Source organism: Danio rerio, chromosome 20, assembly GCF_049306965.1.
Source record: "Danio rerio strain Tuebingen ecotype United States chromosome 20, GRCz12tu, whole genome shotgun sequence".
NCBI classification, from domain to species: domain Eukaryota; kingdom Metazoa; phylum Chordata; class Actinopteri; order Cypriniformes; family Danionidae; genus Danio; species Danio rerio.
The window spans coordinates 54,688,329-54,704,084 of NC_133195.1; the positions used below are offsets into that span (position 1 = coordinate 54,688,329).

General features: G+C 35.0%; 1 protein-coding gene across 1 annotated transcript in view; it reads right to left on the reverse strand.

Moving 5' to 3' along the window:
• mia3 (MIA SH3 domain ER export factor 3) overlaps positions 1–15,756 on the reverse strand; it is a 449,969-nt gene that overhangs the window by 22,150 nt on the left and 412,063 nt on the right. The window lies entirely within an intron of this gene.

The window sequence follows — 15,756 nt, forward strand, 5'->3', positions numbered from 1 at the left end:
GAGAAATTGTACCTTTTTTAAAGGTACATTATTGTACCATAGCCCAAGTAAGGTACAAATTAGGCAGCAGAGGTACATATTTGACCCATGAAGGTACATACTGCTAGGGTACAAATATGTACCCATGTGAAAGGGTACAACAGGTGTACCCTTGAGGGTACTGCCCCAGTGACAAGCCATTGTACCCCAAAAGGTACAAATTTTGCACATTTTTTCTGACAGTGTTCAGGGGCTGCCACAGCGGAATGAACCGCCAACTATTCCAGCATATGTTTTACACTGAGGATGCCCTTCTGTATGCAACCCAGTACTGGGAAACACCCAAACACACTTATTCACACACACACACACACTACGGCCAGTAGCGTTGCGCAAAATACAGCCCCCCCTGCACGGATTATTGATGGGGCCCTCTGGAGAAGAGCGGGGTGTGGGTGGTGGTGGAGCGATCTAAAAAAGAGGACCGGGGGGGTTTGGGGTTAGGGTGCCGATCACAAACTATAGAGGGAAAAGTGGGGTCAGTACGCCACTGACTATGGTCAATTTAGCTTACCATATGACTTTTTTAAACATCTATTGTGTAAATAATGGGGCACGGTGGCTCAGGGGTTAGGACAGTGGCCTAAGGTCACTGGTTCGAGTCCCAGCTTGCATTTCTGTTTTCTCTTCACACACGTTTTTATAAGTTAGTCGACCTTTTCATTCATTCATTTAAATTAAATTCAGAGGTTGCCACAGTGTAATGAACCACCAATTATTCCGGCATATGTTTTATACAGCGGATGCCCTTTCAGCTGCAACCCAGTATTGGGAAGCAACCATACACACTCATACAATAATACTCAGTATAATATAGGGGATAGGGGTAGACAATAATTAAATACAATTAATTGGTAATTTAATAAATAATATGAATAATACTCAGTATATTTACTGTTTTACATTACTGTGAGGGTTGGGTTATGGCTAGACGTTAATAAACACAATTAATTGGTAATTTAATAAACAATATGAATAATACTCAGTATAATGACTGTTTTTACATCACTTTGAGCAGTAGGGTTAGGGTAGGGGGAGACATTAATACATAAGAATTAATGGGAAATTTAATAAACAATACTTAGTGTATTTACAGTTTTTAAGAATTAGGATGGGGTAGACGTTAATAAAATCTAATTTATTGGGTAATTTAATACACAATATAAATAAAACTTAGTATAATGACTGTATTTACATTACTGTGAGGTTTAATGTTAGGGATAGGATAGGGGTAGACATTAATAAAATACAGTTTAATGGGTAATTTAATAAATAACATGAATAATGCTCAGTATATTTACTGTTTTACATTACTGTAAGGGTTTTGGCTATGGGTAGATGTTAATAAAATACAAATACAAATGATGGGTAATTTAATAATCAATATGAATTTTGCTCAGTATAATGACTGTTTTTACACTACTTTGAGATTTTACAAATTTAATAAATAATATAGTATTTTTACAGTTTTTACATTGTTTTAAGGGTTGGGATGGGGTAGATGTTAATCAAATCAAATTTATTGGGTAATTTAATACACAATATAAATAATACTTAGTATAATGACATACAGTATAATTAGTACACTTCATCAAGGGCACTTAGATGTACTGATCAGCTACTTTTGGCTGTTCCACGTGCAAGGTTAAAAAACCAGGCAGGGAGGGGGGAGGGGGGGGGGGTAAATGGAATTCTGTCTGTTGTATTTGTTCTTTGTTTTAGATGGTGTATGTGTGTGTACAGCACTTTGGTAAGCACTTGCTCTTTTTAAAAAGCGCTTTATCAATAAACCTTGACTCGACTTGACGACTGTTTTACATTACTTTGAGGGTTGGGTTTAGGGTTAGGGTAGGGGGAGATGTTAATAAAACCATTAATTGGTAATGTAATAAATTATATGCATAAAACTCTGTAGAATGACTGTTTTTACATTACTGCGAGGTCTAGATTTGGGGTTAGGATAGGGGTAGACATTAATAAAATACATTTTAATGGGTAATTATAATATAAATAATACTCTGTATATTTACTGTTTTACATTACTGTGAGGGTTTTGGCTATGGGTAGATGTTAATAAACACAATTAATGGGTAATTTAATAAATAAAATGAATAATGCTGAGTATAATGACTGTTTTTACATTACTTTGAGCAGTAGGGTTAGGGTAGGGGGAGACATTAATACATAAGAATTAATGGGAAATTTAATAAATAATACTTAGTATATTTACAGTTTTTACATTGTTTTAAGGGTTGGGATGGGGTAGACATTAATAACATCTAATTTATTTGGTAATTTAATACACAATATAATTAATACTTAGTATAATGACTGTTTTTATATTACTGTGAGGTTTAGGTTTAGGGTTAGGATAGGGGTAGACATTAATAAAATACAGTTTAATGGGTAATTTAATAAATAATATGAATAATGCTCAGTATATTTACTGTTTTACATTACTGTGAGGGTTTTGGCTATGGGTAGATGTTAATAAACACAATTAATGGGTAATTTAATAAATAATATGAATAATGCTGAGTATATTTACTGTTTTTACATTACTATGAGCAGTAGGGTTAGGGTAGGGGAGACATTAATACATAAGAATTAATGGGAAATTTAATAAATAATTATTTAGTATATTTACAATTTTTACATTGTTTTTAAGGGTTGGGATGGGGTAGACGTTAATAAAATATAACTTATTTGGTAATTTAATACACAATATGATTAATACTTGACTGTTTTTACATTACTGTGAGGGTTAGGTTTAGGGATATAGGGGTAGACATTAATAAAATACAGTTTAATGGGTAATTTAATAAATAATATGAATAATGCTCAGTATATTTACTGTTTTACATTACTGTGAGGGTTTTGATTATGGGTAGATGTTAATAAAATACAATTAATGGGTAATTTAATAAATAATATGAATAATGCTGAGTATAATGACTGTTTTTTACATTACTATGAGCAGTAGGGTTAGGGTAGGGGAGACATTAATACATAAGAATTAATGGGAAATTTAATAAATAATACTTAGTATATTTACAGTTTTTACATTGTTTTAAGGGTTGGGATGGTGTAGACGTTAATAACATCTAATTTATTGGGTAATTTAATTTGGAATAAACTGTCTCTCCGTGTTAGACAGGCCGCAACCCTTTCTGTTTTTAAATCTAGTCTTAAAACCCACTATTACTCTTTGGCTTTTAATACTATATGAGAGTCATGTGTCTGTGTTTTATTTGTCCTTTGTTTTAGATGGTGTATGTGTGTGTACAGCACTTTGGTAAGCACTTGTTCTTTTTAAAAAGCGCTTTATAAATAAACCTTGACTTGACTTGACTGTTTTACATTACTTTAAGAGTTGGGTTTAGGGTTAGGGTAGGGGGAGATGTTAATAAAACAAATTTAATTGGTAATGTAATAAATTATATGAATAATACTCTGTAGAATGACTGTTTTTACATTACTGTGGGGTTTAGATTTGGGGTTAGGATAGGGGTAGACATTAATAAAATACATTTTAATGGGTAATTATAATATGAATAATACTCATTATATTTACTGTTTTACATTACTGTGAGGGTTTTGGCTATGGGTAGATGTTAAAAAATCCAATTAGTGGGTAATTTAATAAATAAAATGAATAATGCTGAGTATAATGACTGTTTTTCCTTTACTTTGAGCAGTAGGGTTAGGGTAGGGGAGACATTAATACATAAGAATTAATGGGAAATTTAATAAATAATACTTAGTATATTCACAGTTTTTACATTGTTTTAAGGGTTGGGATGGGGTAGACGTTAATAAAGCTAATTTATTCTGTATAATTTAATACACAATATGAATAATACTCTGTATAATGACTGTTTTTACATTACTGTGAGGTTTAGGTTTAGGGTTGGGGTTGGGGTAGACATTAATAAGGCATAATTAATGGGTAATTTAATAAACAATATGAATAATACTCTGTATAATGACTGAATTTGATAAATAATAAAATAAATAATTCCTGTTAACTTTCGGGCGGCAGCTGAATCACTTCTTTTTTAACTTTAGCTTCACGATGATGTGAGATCTTCAGCAAAGCCTTCAGGAGTTCTTCTTTTAAATAGTTTACAGAAGGTCAGGATGACATTAAACTTTAAAAGTTGCATGAAAGAGGAAACTTTGTGCTCAGTTTGCGCTGAGAAAACAATGCAGAACTAATCAATGGTAGCATCGACACACACACATTCATCATCAGCATGTTGTGCAATACCAACACATGCTGTTTTCATGACAATGTTTCATTGAATATTGTACATCTGCTGGTAAAACTTGAAATATCTGCATCTGGAAAGTGATCAGTATTGTTTTTTCAACATTTAAACACATTAGGAAAGCACTTCGTTATGTGGGATTTATTAGTTCAGAGACATTCATTAGATGTGAAATCAACACTGTGTCATAAAACTTTTAAAAAAGGATGGATTGATGTTGTTTGGATTGTGTATGAATCAGGCTTAACGTCCAAATGCATGTTCTGCCAAAGATCATTTTATTACCGCAGTGCCTGCTCACACAGCATTTCTCAAAGAACTAAGCCGTGCAAACCCAAGATCAGTGCAAAGGACATTTGTTTTTCTCGAACTGACACGACTGGGTGTTATCTAATCTCCTCAGCGCTCACCTTTTTTCCTCTTTAAGTCCAAATCGTTGGTTCAATATTTTCATAATGATTAACATTCTGTTTACAGGAATGTGAAACAATGGTGTCGGGGGCTCCAAAACAGATAATGTCTTTTATTGTTTCCCGACAGCAGATTAAAAAAACTAAACAGTCTCTTGTGAACTGCCGTCAGACATTTAAACTTTCTTTAGTATGTTTTTGCACCATAAAGGGTTAGTTTACACAAAAATCGAAAATTAGCCAACGATATCCTCACCATCAAGGCATCCTAGAAGTTACTCATGAAGTGTAATCTGTGGAATCCAAACATGAACTCATATATCATATATCAGATGTCTATGTGTGATAAAAATCTCAATTTTTATTTCTATGAGGTTAAACTGCCCCTTTAAGGGCGTTTGACAAATGCAGACGCAAAAAATGTTTTTGGCAGGACATATTCACAGCATGTGAGACAGCAGAGCACTGTTCACAGGTCTATTGATGAAATCGATGAAATAAAAACCTACAAACAATTACCAATGATTACTTAAAGTGATAGTTTGTTCTAAAAAAAGAGAAAACTCCAACCCAGGCTCATTGTGGATACGTACCCAGGTCTACATTTCTGGAGACAGCAAAATATGTAACCAAAAGCATGTGTTTGGACTGTGGGCGAAACCAGAGCAACCGGAGGAAACCCTTGACAACACGGGGAGAACATGCAAACTCCACACAGAAATGCCAATTGCCCCAGCCGGGACTCGAACCAGCAACCTTCTTGCTGTGAGGTGATTGTGCTAACCACTGAGACACTGTGCCATCAATTGGTGCTTTTCAAAACACTGTTGGTTGGGTTCAGGGAAGTGATGGGCGCTGGTCAACCAGTGCTTCTGAAAACACTATTGGTTGGGTTCAGGGAAGTGGGTAGGCACTGGTCAATCGGTGCTTCTGAAAACACTGTCGGTTGGATTTAGGGATGTGGGTGGGCGCTGGTAAATCAGTGCTTCTGAAAACACTGTCGGTTGGGTTAAGGGAAGTGGATGGGCGCTGTTCAATCGGTGCTTCTTAAAACACTGTCGGTTGGGTTCAGGCAAGTGGATGGGCGCTGTTCAATCGGTGCTTCTGAAAACACTGTCGTTTGGGTTTAGGGAAGTGTATAGGCTTCTGAAAAAAACATTGGTTTGGTTTAGAGAAGTGAGTAGGCACTGGTCAATCGGTGCTATTGAAAACACTATCGGTTGGGTTTAGGGATGTGGGTGGGCGCTGGTCAATCAGTGCTTCTGAAAACACTATTGGTTGGGTTAAGGGAAGTGTATAGGCGCTGGTCAATTGGTGCTTCTGAAAACACCACCTGTTGGGTTTAGGGAAGTGGGTGGGCACTGGTCAATCGGTGCTATTGAAAACACTATCGGTTGGGTTTAGGGATGTGGGTGGGCGCTTGTCAACCGATCCTTCTGAAAACACTATTGGTTGGGTTTAGGAAAGTGGGTGGGCGGGTCAATCGGTGCTTTTGAAAACACTATCGATTGGGTTTAGGAAAGGAAGAGGTTGGTTCAGTCGACAGGGGCCTCTGGTGGATTTACATGAGAACAGCAGGCATGAATGGCACTCATGAGAGCAATTTGAGATTTGAAAAAGCATACACAGCGGTCTCTGATAGATTCACAAAAACTGCAAATAATGTAGCTCCTGGGGCGTATTTGCTGCTTTCCAGAAATGTATATAAGGCTACGTAATCAGAATGAGCTTCAGTTGAATATGGAAAAACAATCATTGGATTAAAAGGTGCAATATAAATTAAACCAATGCTAGGTTTGTCCACACTGTAAAAAAGGAAGTCACGATAACAAATATTTTAAAGTTATTTTAACCTATCTTAGTAAGCTAGTTAATCAGGTTTAAAAAACTTAAACTTACATCAGTCACACTGACTACAAATATTTCATTCAAGTATAAAGTTTTAAGTCAGCAATTGTTTTGTTTTACAGTGCATATTTAACATAAAGTTGGGTTAAAATAAACCAGCATGTTTCAGAGTGTATCCTCAACACTGAATGTTGACATTTACAGTATTTATGCTTCAGGTTTATAACAGCTATCGGGTTTTGCAATAGTGTGTGAGTGTGTGCGTGTGTGTTTGTGTGTGTGCGTGTGTGTGCGTGTGTGTGCGTGTGTGTGCGTGCGTGTGTGTGCGTTTGTGTGCGTGTGTGTGCGTGTGTGTGTTTGGGGGTTTTTTTCTTGGAGACACGAGAGACTGAAAAACATCTGTTCTCAATCAGCGCTCAGAAACATCAGCTTGTGGAGTGAAAACAAAAGCAAACAGTGTTAAATCAGTGTGTTTCACCAGGGTTTGGACACTGATGATGAAGCACGAGTGTGTGTGTGTGTGTGTGTAACGGCTGCATTGCGTTACATGAAAGCATGACATGAATGAAGCCACATGAGTGTTTGGGTGGAGGAGAATCACACTCTGTTGCTGGGTTACCAAAAAAACAGAATTATAACAATGTAATGATGATGATGATGTCGTCACATTTTATGAACGTACACGATGATGCATCGGTCAAAGCATTTCATTACAGCGTTTCCTACAAAAAAATACTGAAATAATGACATTACTGTGCAGACTGGAACATGATGTCACACTGTTTACTCTTTTTTATTAAATGAGTGTGTGTGTGTGTGTGTGTGTGTGTGTGTACACATTTTATTCTGTACTTTGTAAATGTCCCCGCAAGTATAGTAAACTTGCCAGTAAATTTGACCTTGTGGGGACTTTTTTTAATTATACATTTTCTGAAGACAATAATTATATTTTGAGAATCTATTCATTAAAACTGGTTAACTGATACTAAAACAAAAAAGAACAAATATTTAAAGACCTAAAGACATTTTGTCCATAAAAACAACTAAATAAAACAACAAAACATTCACTCTTTTTTTTCTTTTCTTTTCTTTTTGAAAATGCCAAAATTCTGGAAACAGTAAGACATCATTTGCTCGATACATTATTTTGTTTTATTCTGATATATGTACTAGGGATGACATGGTAGCTCAGTAGCTCACTGTTGCCTTACAGCAAGAAGGTAACTGGTTTGAGTCCTGGCTATGTCAGTTGGCATTTCTGTGTGGAGTTTGCATGTTCTCTCTGTGTTGGCGTGGGTTTCCTCCTGGTGCTCTGGTTTCCCCCACAGTCCAAACACATGCACTATAGGGGAACTGATAAACTAAATTGGCCATAGTGTGTGTGTGTGTGTGTGTGTGTGTGTGTTTGTGTCTGTCTCCATGTCTGTGTGTGTGTTAGTGTGTGTTTGTGTGTCTGAGTGTGCGCTCGTGTGTGTATGAGTGTTTACTGGTACTGGGTTGCCGCTGGAAGGGCATCCGCTGTGTAATAAATATGCTGGAATCGTTGGTGGTTCATTCCGCTGTGGCAAATAAAGGGACTAAGCCGAAAGAAAATGAATAAATGAGTAATTATCAATGTTTAGCAAACTTTTATTGTTTATTTTAGTACAAAATACATTTATTATTTCGTATTCAAAATTTTGTTAACATTTTTTGTAATTTTGCCATTTAAATGTATTATTATAATTATTAATTAATTATTTAAATAAATTAATTATTTAAATAAATTATTTAAAAAATATATTTTTATTTAACCTTTGCATTTACATTAATTTTCTTACATAAATCTAATATAAATACTTAATTACTTTTTTTTTATAGAAAAAATAATAATTTAAAGGCTTTAAAAAATTATAATAATACTATACAATAATGATTTTTGAGTCTGGGAAAATGCTCCTTTTAGAAGACAATTTCAGATGGCACTTAGAGTTTTTTGTTTTTTTTGCATCTGAATTCTTCATATATAATGAATAAACATAATAATAATTCAACTTTCGGCAACCCTAAAGTTCAATTCATGTAAGTTAATTAGTCATTTAATTTCAAGCTAAATCAAAATGGCTTCAACATTATGACAGGTTTAGTTTTGCTCAGAAACGACACCTGTAGGTGAGAAAATCTGAGAAAAAAAACCTTCCTGCATTACAACAAGCGCTAGTTAAGTTGTATATTTTTAAAGAATTTTTAAAAAGCAGTAATAAATGCAGATGTGCTTGCTGTAAGAGGAATGAGTCTGTCTGGCATCTCTCTGACTGTCTCAGCCCAGAAAAACAGACAGTGTTTATATGTGAAGAGTGAAAGCCAGAACATCACGAGTCTTAGTGAAGAAAGAGCTCTGATATGTGTTTCATTGTGTGTGTGTGTGTGTGTGTGTGTGTGTGTGTGTGTGTGTGTGTCTTCGCAATGCAATGTGGCTACATAACTCTCTAACATTTTGGCAAATATAGTTAAAGGCATTGTTATTATTATTTAATTCAAAACTAAACCATAGGACATTGTATGGACATTTTATTAAATCAATGTTAATTTATCTTGAAAAAAAGAGTAAACAATTTAATTTACCTGTGCTTAAGGTAGCTGACGAAGCTACTATTTAGTATACACTATTAAACTAAATTTTTTAAATGTAAAAAAACCTAATTTATGTAAACTATATGCAGTAGGACGTCATGGAGGCACAGTTGGTAGCACAATCGCCTGGGCCGGGTCAGTTGGTGTTTCTGTGTGGAGTTTGCATGTTCTCCCCATGTTGGTGTGGGTTTCCTCCAGGTGCTCCGGTTTCCCCTTCCACACATGCGCTATAGGTGAATTGAATAACCAATATTGGCCGTAGTTTATGTACTTTTATTATGTTAACCTGACTTAAAGCAGCTTGTGTAACTGATTAAATTAAGTTAGAACATGATTAACTAAGTACAATGAAAAACATATGTTGTTGTGACTAATTGATCATATAATTTTTTCAGAGTAGTTCATATAAATTACAAGCAAATAAACACAACAAAACTACAAAAATGTTAATTATAAATACAAAATAATAATTGAAAAATAAATACAATTACAATAAAAATAACACAATAATAAAAAATTAATATAAATTTACATCACTTTATATAACATTTTATATATTTAAAAAAATTAATATACTTTAGCCTTAAAAATGCTGTTAAATTACAAAAAAACTAACAAAACGTGTAATAATAAATATGTTTTTAATGAAATAAAATAAAATGAAATAATAACAATAACAAGCCCTCAGCTTATTTTTTTATTTTCTTTTTCAATCATTCATAAAAATGTTATGTTAAACAAAGCAAGGAATGTTTAGCATTATTTTGTATTTATATTTATTTTTTTAAATTCTATTAATAAAAATTTAAGTTTTAAAGTTTTAAAGTTTAAAGTTTCACATCTTTTAGTTTGGCTGAATTAAAATCATTTTTTTAATTACTTTTCAATTCTATAAGGTAAATATTATTAGCTTCCTTAGAAAATCAGATATTTTTTTGATTGTCTACAGAACAAACCAAAAAAACTAACAAAACGTGTAATAATAAATATGTTTTTAATGAAATAAAATAAAATGAAATAATAACAATAACAAGCCCTCAGCTTATTTTTTTATTTTCTTTTTCAATCATTCATAAAAATGTTATGTTAAACAAAGCAAGGAATGTTTAGCATTATTTTGTATTTATATTTATTTTTTTAAATTCTATTAATAAAAATTTAAGTTTTAAAGTTTTAAAGTTTAAAGTTTCACATCTTTTAGTTTGGCTGAATTAAAATCATTTTTTTAATTACTTTTCAATTCTATAAGGTAAATATTATTAGCTTCCTTAGAAAATCAGATATTTTTTTGATTGTCTACAGAACAAACCATTCAATAACTTCCTAATTTACCTAGTTATGCCTTTAAATGTCACTTTAAACTGAATATACTAATATCCTGAAAAACATCTAGTCAAACATTTTGTACTGTTATCATGACAAAGATAAAAGAAATTAGTTATTAGAAATGAGTTTATCATGTTTAGAAATGTATTAATAAAATTAAACAGTACTTACAAACTACAAATTTCACAGGAGGGTGAATCATTTAACTTTTAACTGCAACTTGTCTTGCCTACCAACAAACCAACTAACCAATCAACCACAAAACAACCAATTAACCAACTTCCAACCAACCAACCAACCAACCAACCAACCAACCAACCAACCAACCAACCAAACAAACAAACAAACAACCAACTAGCCACCCAACCAACCATCCATCTAACCAACCAACCAAACAAACAAACAAACAAACAAACAAACAAACAAACAAACAAACAAACAAACAAACAAACAAATCAAATAAGCCAATAAACCAACCAAATCAACCAATCAACCAACCAACTACCAACCAACCAACCAAACAACCAACCAACCAACCAACCAACCAAACAAACAAACAAACAAACAAACAAACAAACAAACAAACAAACAAACAAACAAACAAACAGACAGACAGACAGACAGACAGACAGACAAACAAACAAACAAACAAAATCAGCCAACCAACCACCAACCAACTACCAACTAACTAACCAACAATATCAAACAATCAATCAACCAACCAACCAACCAACCAACCTACCAACCAAATAAACCAACTAACCAACCAACCAAATCAACAAACCAACCAACCAAATAAACCAACAAAAAAACAACCAAATCAATTAACCAACCAACCAACCAACCAACCAACCTAATCAACCAACCAAATCAACCAACCAACCAACCAACTAACCAACCTACCAACCAACCAACCAACCAACCAACCAAATCAACCATCTAACCAACCAACCAACCAACCAACCAAATCAACCATCTAACCAACCAACAAACCAACCAAATCAACCAAACTAACCAACCAACCAACCAGCCAAATCAAAGAACTAACCGACCAACCAAATCAATTAACCAACCAACCAACCAACCAACCAACCAACCAGCCAGCCAGCCAGCCAGCCAGCCAGCCAGCCAACCAACCAAATCAACCAACCAACCAAACAACTAACCAAATCTATCAACCAACCAACCAAATCCACCATCTAACAAACCAACCAACCCACCAACCAAATCAACCAACTAACCAACCAACCAACCAACCAACTCTAGGTTTAAGCAATCATTTCAGCTTGTGAGCCTAAAATAGCAATTCTGTTTACTTGTGACCCCCTAATTACCCTAAATAGCCTAACATACCCAATTAACCTAGTTAAGCCTTTAAATGTCACTTTAAGCTGAATACTAGTGTCTTGAAGAATATCTAGTCAAGTGTTATGTGCTGTCATCATGGCAAAGATAAAGAAATCAGTTATCAGAAATGAGTTATTAAAACTATTATGTTTAGAAATTAGTTAAAATTAAATTAAACAGCACTTACAAAATGCAAATACAAATGTCACAGGAGGGCGAATAATTTAGCTTTCAACTATTGTAACTCGTCCTGCAATCCTTATTGAATTTCTTTTGGAGTATTTCACCAAGTAAAACCAGCACTTCTGGAGAACTGACCCGGGAATCACATCCCACATTCCGATCATTGCACTGGCATCCCATAATCCTTCAGCTTTGCTCTTCTCCAGGGATTTATGTGTAGCTGCGGTCAGAATCTGTCTTCATTAAAGGGATCATTCAGTAAACATCCACCCAATGCTGTACACTACTGTTTAAAAGAGCAGGACAGAAGGACTTTTATTTATCAAGTCAACTGAGTGATTCTACCACTGCGGATACATTTGTGTCTTCAAGATAAACATAGTTTTCAGAAACTAAAACTGTAATGAGGTAAGATTGTGGCTCATTGGTTAGCACTGCCACCTCACAGCAAGAAGGTCGCTGGTTTAATGGCGTGGGTTTCCTCCGGATGCTCCGGTTTTCCCCACAGTCCAAAAACATGTGCTAGGTTAATTGATGAACTAAATTGGCCGTAGTGTATGAGAGTGTGTGTGTGAATGTGTCTAGGTGTTTCCCAGTACTGGGTTGCAGCTGGAAGGGCATCTGATGTGTTAAACATATGCTGTAATAGTTGGCGGTTCATTCCACTGTGGCGACCCCTGATGAATAAAAGGACTAAGCAGAAGGAAAATGAATGAATGAAAAACTTCAATGAAACAGTTCTGAATAATAACCGTCAGTTTTAACAACAAACAGAAATGGTAAGCAGGAGAAGTTTGTTAGGTAGTCATACGTCTCCCCAAACCCCTTTCCTCATCTTCCTGAATGAAATGCCAAATACTAACTAACCAACCAACTAACCAATCAACCAACTAACCAACCAACCAACCAACTATCCAACTACCAACTACCAACTAACCAACCAGCCAACCATCTAACCAACCAACAAATTAACGACCATCCATCCAACCAACCAACCAACCAACCAACTATCCAACTACCAACTAACCAACCAGCCAACCATCTAACCAACCAACAAATTAACTACCATCCAACCAACCAACCAACCAACCAACCAACCAACCAATTAACTACCACCCAACTAACCAATCAACTAATTAACTAACTACCACCCAACCAAACAACCAACTAACCAACCAGTCAACTAATTACCGCCCACCCACCCACCCAAACAAAAAACCAACTACACAACCAACTAAACAAACCAACCAACCAACCAACCAACCAACCAAGCAAACAACTAACTAAAAAAACAACTAACCAACCAACCAAACAAACCAACCAACCAACAAAACCAACCAACAATCAACCAACCAAGCAAACAACTAACTAAAAAAACAACTAACCAACAAACCAAACAACTAACTTAGGGATGTACATTACAGTTATTTACATCTAGCAGACATTGATTTTGCCGTGCTTTACCAGTTGAGCAACAGGAAAATAAACAACAAATCCACATAAATCCTGAACAAACCGTCTCCATTCCCACTGAAGCAATAACAGATGGTTTCCTCAATAAACTCTTCATATTTTCTTTGGCAAACGGCTCTCGCCTCAGAGCAGACGCTCTTCTTGCTCAAATGCGCAGATCAGTGAATTTATCAGAATGGCACAGAGCTTCAAGACTCTCATTAAACATACAGTCTGTGAGCATCAAGAATAATAATATAATAAGCAGATTTGTCTTTCATTATTTCTGCTCAGATTGTTGTTTTAAATATTTAAGTGTTTAATTAATTAATTTCTTTTCATTTTGTATGTTTGCAATGTCATTTTTTGTGATGTTAATAGTTCAGAAACTGCAAATACAAACAACACGCATCTAGAAAATACTCTAAAACGTTTTAAATAGAGAAAAATGAGCTAATACACTGTAAACATATCACAAAATCTGCAGCTTTCCATATTTTGTTATTGATGTTTTTCTTGTTCCTTGTTTATTTCTGCTTTTGGATTTTATTATTGGACCTTCATCTTTCTTACTTTTAACTTTTAACAATGAAATGTTGGTGAAAGTGACTTTTATTGACATTTTTATTAGTTTGCAGTGCTATATTGTCTGGGATGGTGTTGAATATTATGCTAAAAACACCTTGTAATAAACTGCCTGTACATTTTCCTGCATAGACATATTTCTCTCTCTCTCTATTATTACAGACAACTAAAATGGCACTAAATGTCACTTTGTTAAACTGTAGAGTTGAATTTTCAACATCAAAAGTCAACAGAGCAGAGATCAACATCCCATAATGCAATTCACAACCATAAATAAATGGAAAACACCCTAAATCCTTAAATAAAAAACCTTTTAATCAACAGATATTCACACAGTGTACCTGTAATTAAACTCAGAGTTATCCATAACAAACTCTATGAAGGACCTTGTGTGTGACAGCAGGAGATGGATTGAGGAAGCAGCTCTCTGTGAGGAAATACCAGCGTTCAGTCCAGAAAGAGAGATGGTAAAACTCACGAGATGTCTCTTCTCTGTGAGCACGAAACCCATGAAACACGACAGGTTTAGAGATGGATTTCAGTGAACCTGACAAGATCTGATTTGAGAGACATATATGTCCCAAAATTTTCAGTGCCTAAACACAAACAAGGCACATTACTCCTGTTTTGGAATCCCTCCATTGGCTACCAGTCAGTTTTGTATTGATTTTAAAGTCCTCATGCTTACATACAAGGCCCTGTATGGTTCTATCTGTCTGAACTCCTAACTTGGTACTCCCCTTCACGTGTCCTCCATTCCTCTGACTCTGGTCTTTTAACGGTCCCCTCCACTCGTCTGTGCTCTGTGGGTGACCGGGCTTTCGCATCTCTGCCTCCGAGGCTCTGGAACTCTCTCCCCTATGACATTAGACACACTGAATCTTATAAATTGTTTAAATCATACATGGAAACTCACTACTTTACACTAGCCAATTCATGAGGTGTGCATATTTGGTTTATGTTTAAGATATTTGAATGTATTATCAACTGTGAATGTTTTAGCCTGAATGATTCAATTTCACTGGTTTTCCAAGCTGTTTTATATCTGTATCTTTTTTGTGTAAAGCAATTTGAGAATTAAGTTTTAAAGGCGCTATATAAGAATAAATCATCAATTATTAATATTATATAGCATTCATGTTAAAGTACATATGAAATCAACTAAACATTTTGCTAGCTCACAATGCCAGTTTTGTGGTGAACAATTCATTTGTGCATGTCATTAAAAAAAAATCTGAAAATGCACTTTCTGTTTGTCTCCAGTTAAATTCTCAGATTACGTGATATTGTGGTGTTGGGCGTGGCTAACATTTAACCACGCCCCTCCAATTGTTTTAATCACAAACAGAAATGGTGAGGAGGCGAACTCTGTCAGGTTCTAATAACTCTCCTCAAACTTTTTTTCCCTACCAACCATCCAACTGCATAACCAACCACCTACCAACTAACCAACCAATTATTAGCCAAATACCAACCAACCAACTAAACAACTACCAACCAATTAACTAACTACCACCCACCCAACCAACCAACCAACCAACCAAACATCAACTAACCAACTAGCCAAACACTTAACCAGACAACCAATTAACTAACTACCACCCAACCAACCAACCAACCAACCAACTACTAATTAACTAACTATCACCTAACCAAACAAATGAGCAACTAACCAACTAACC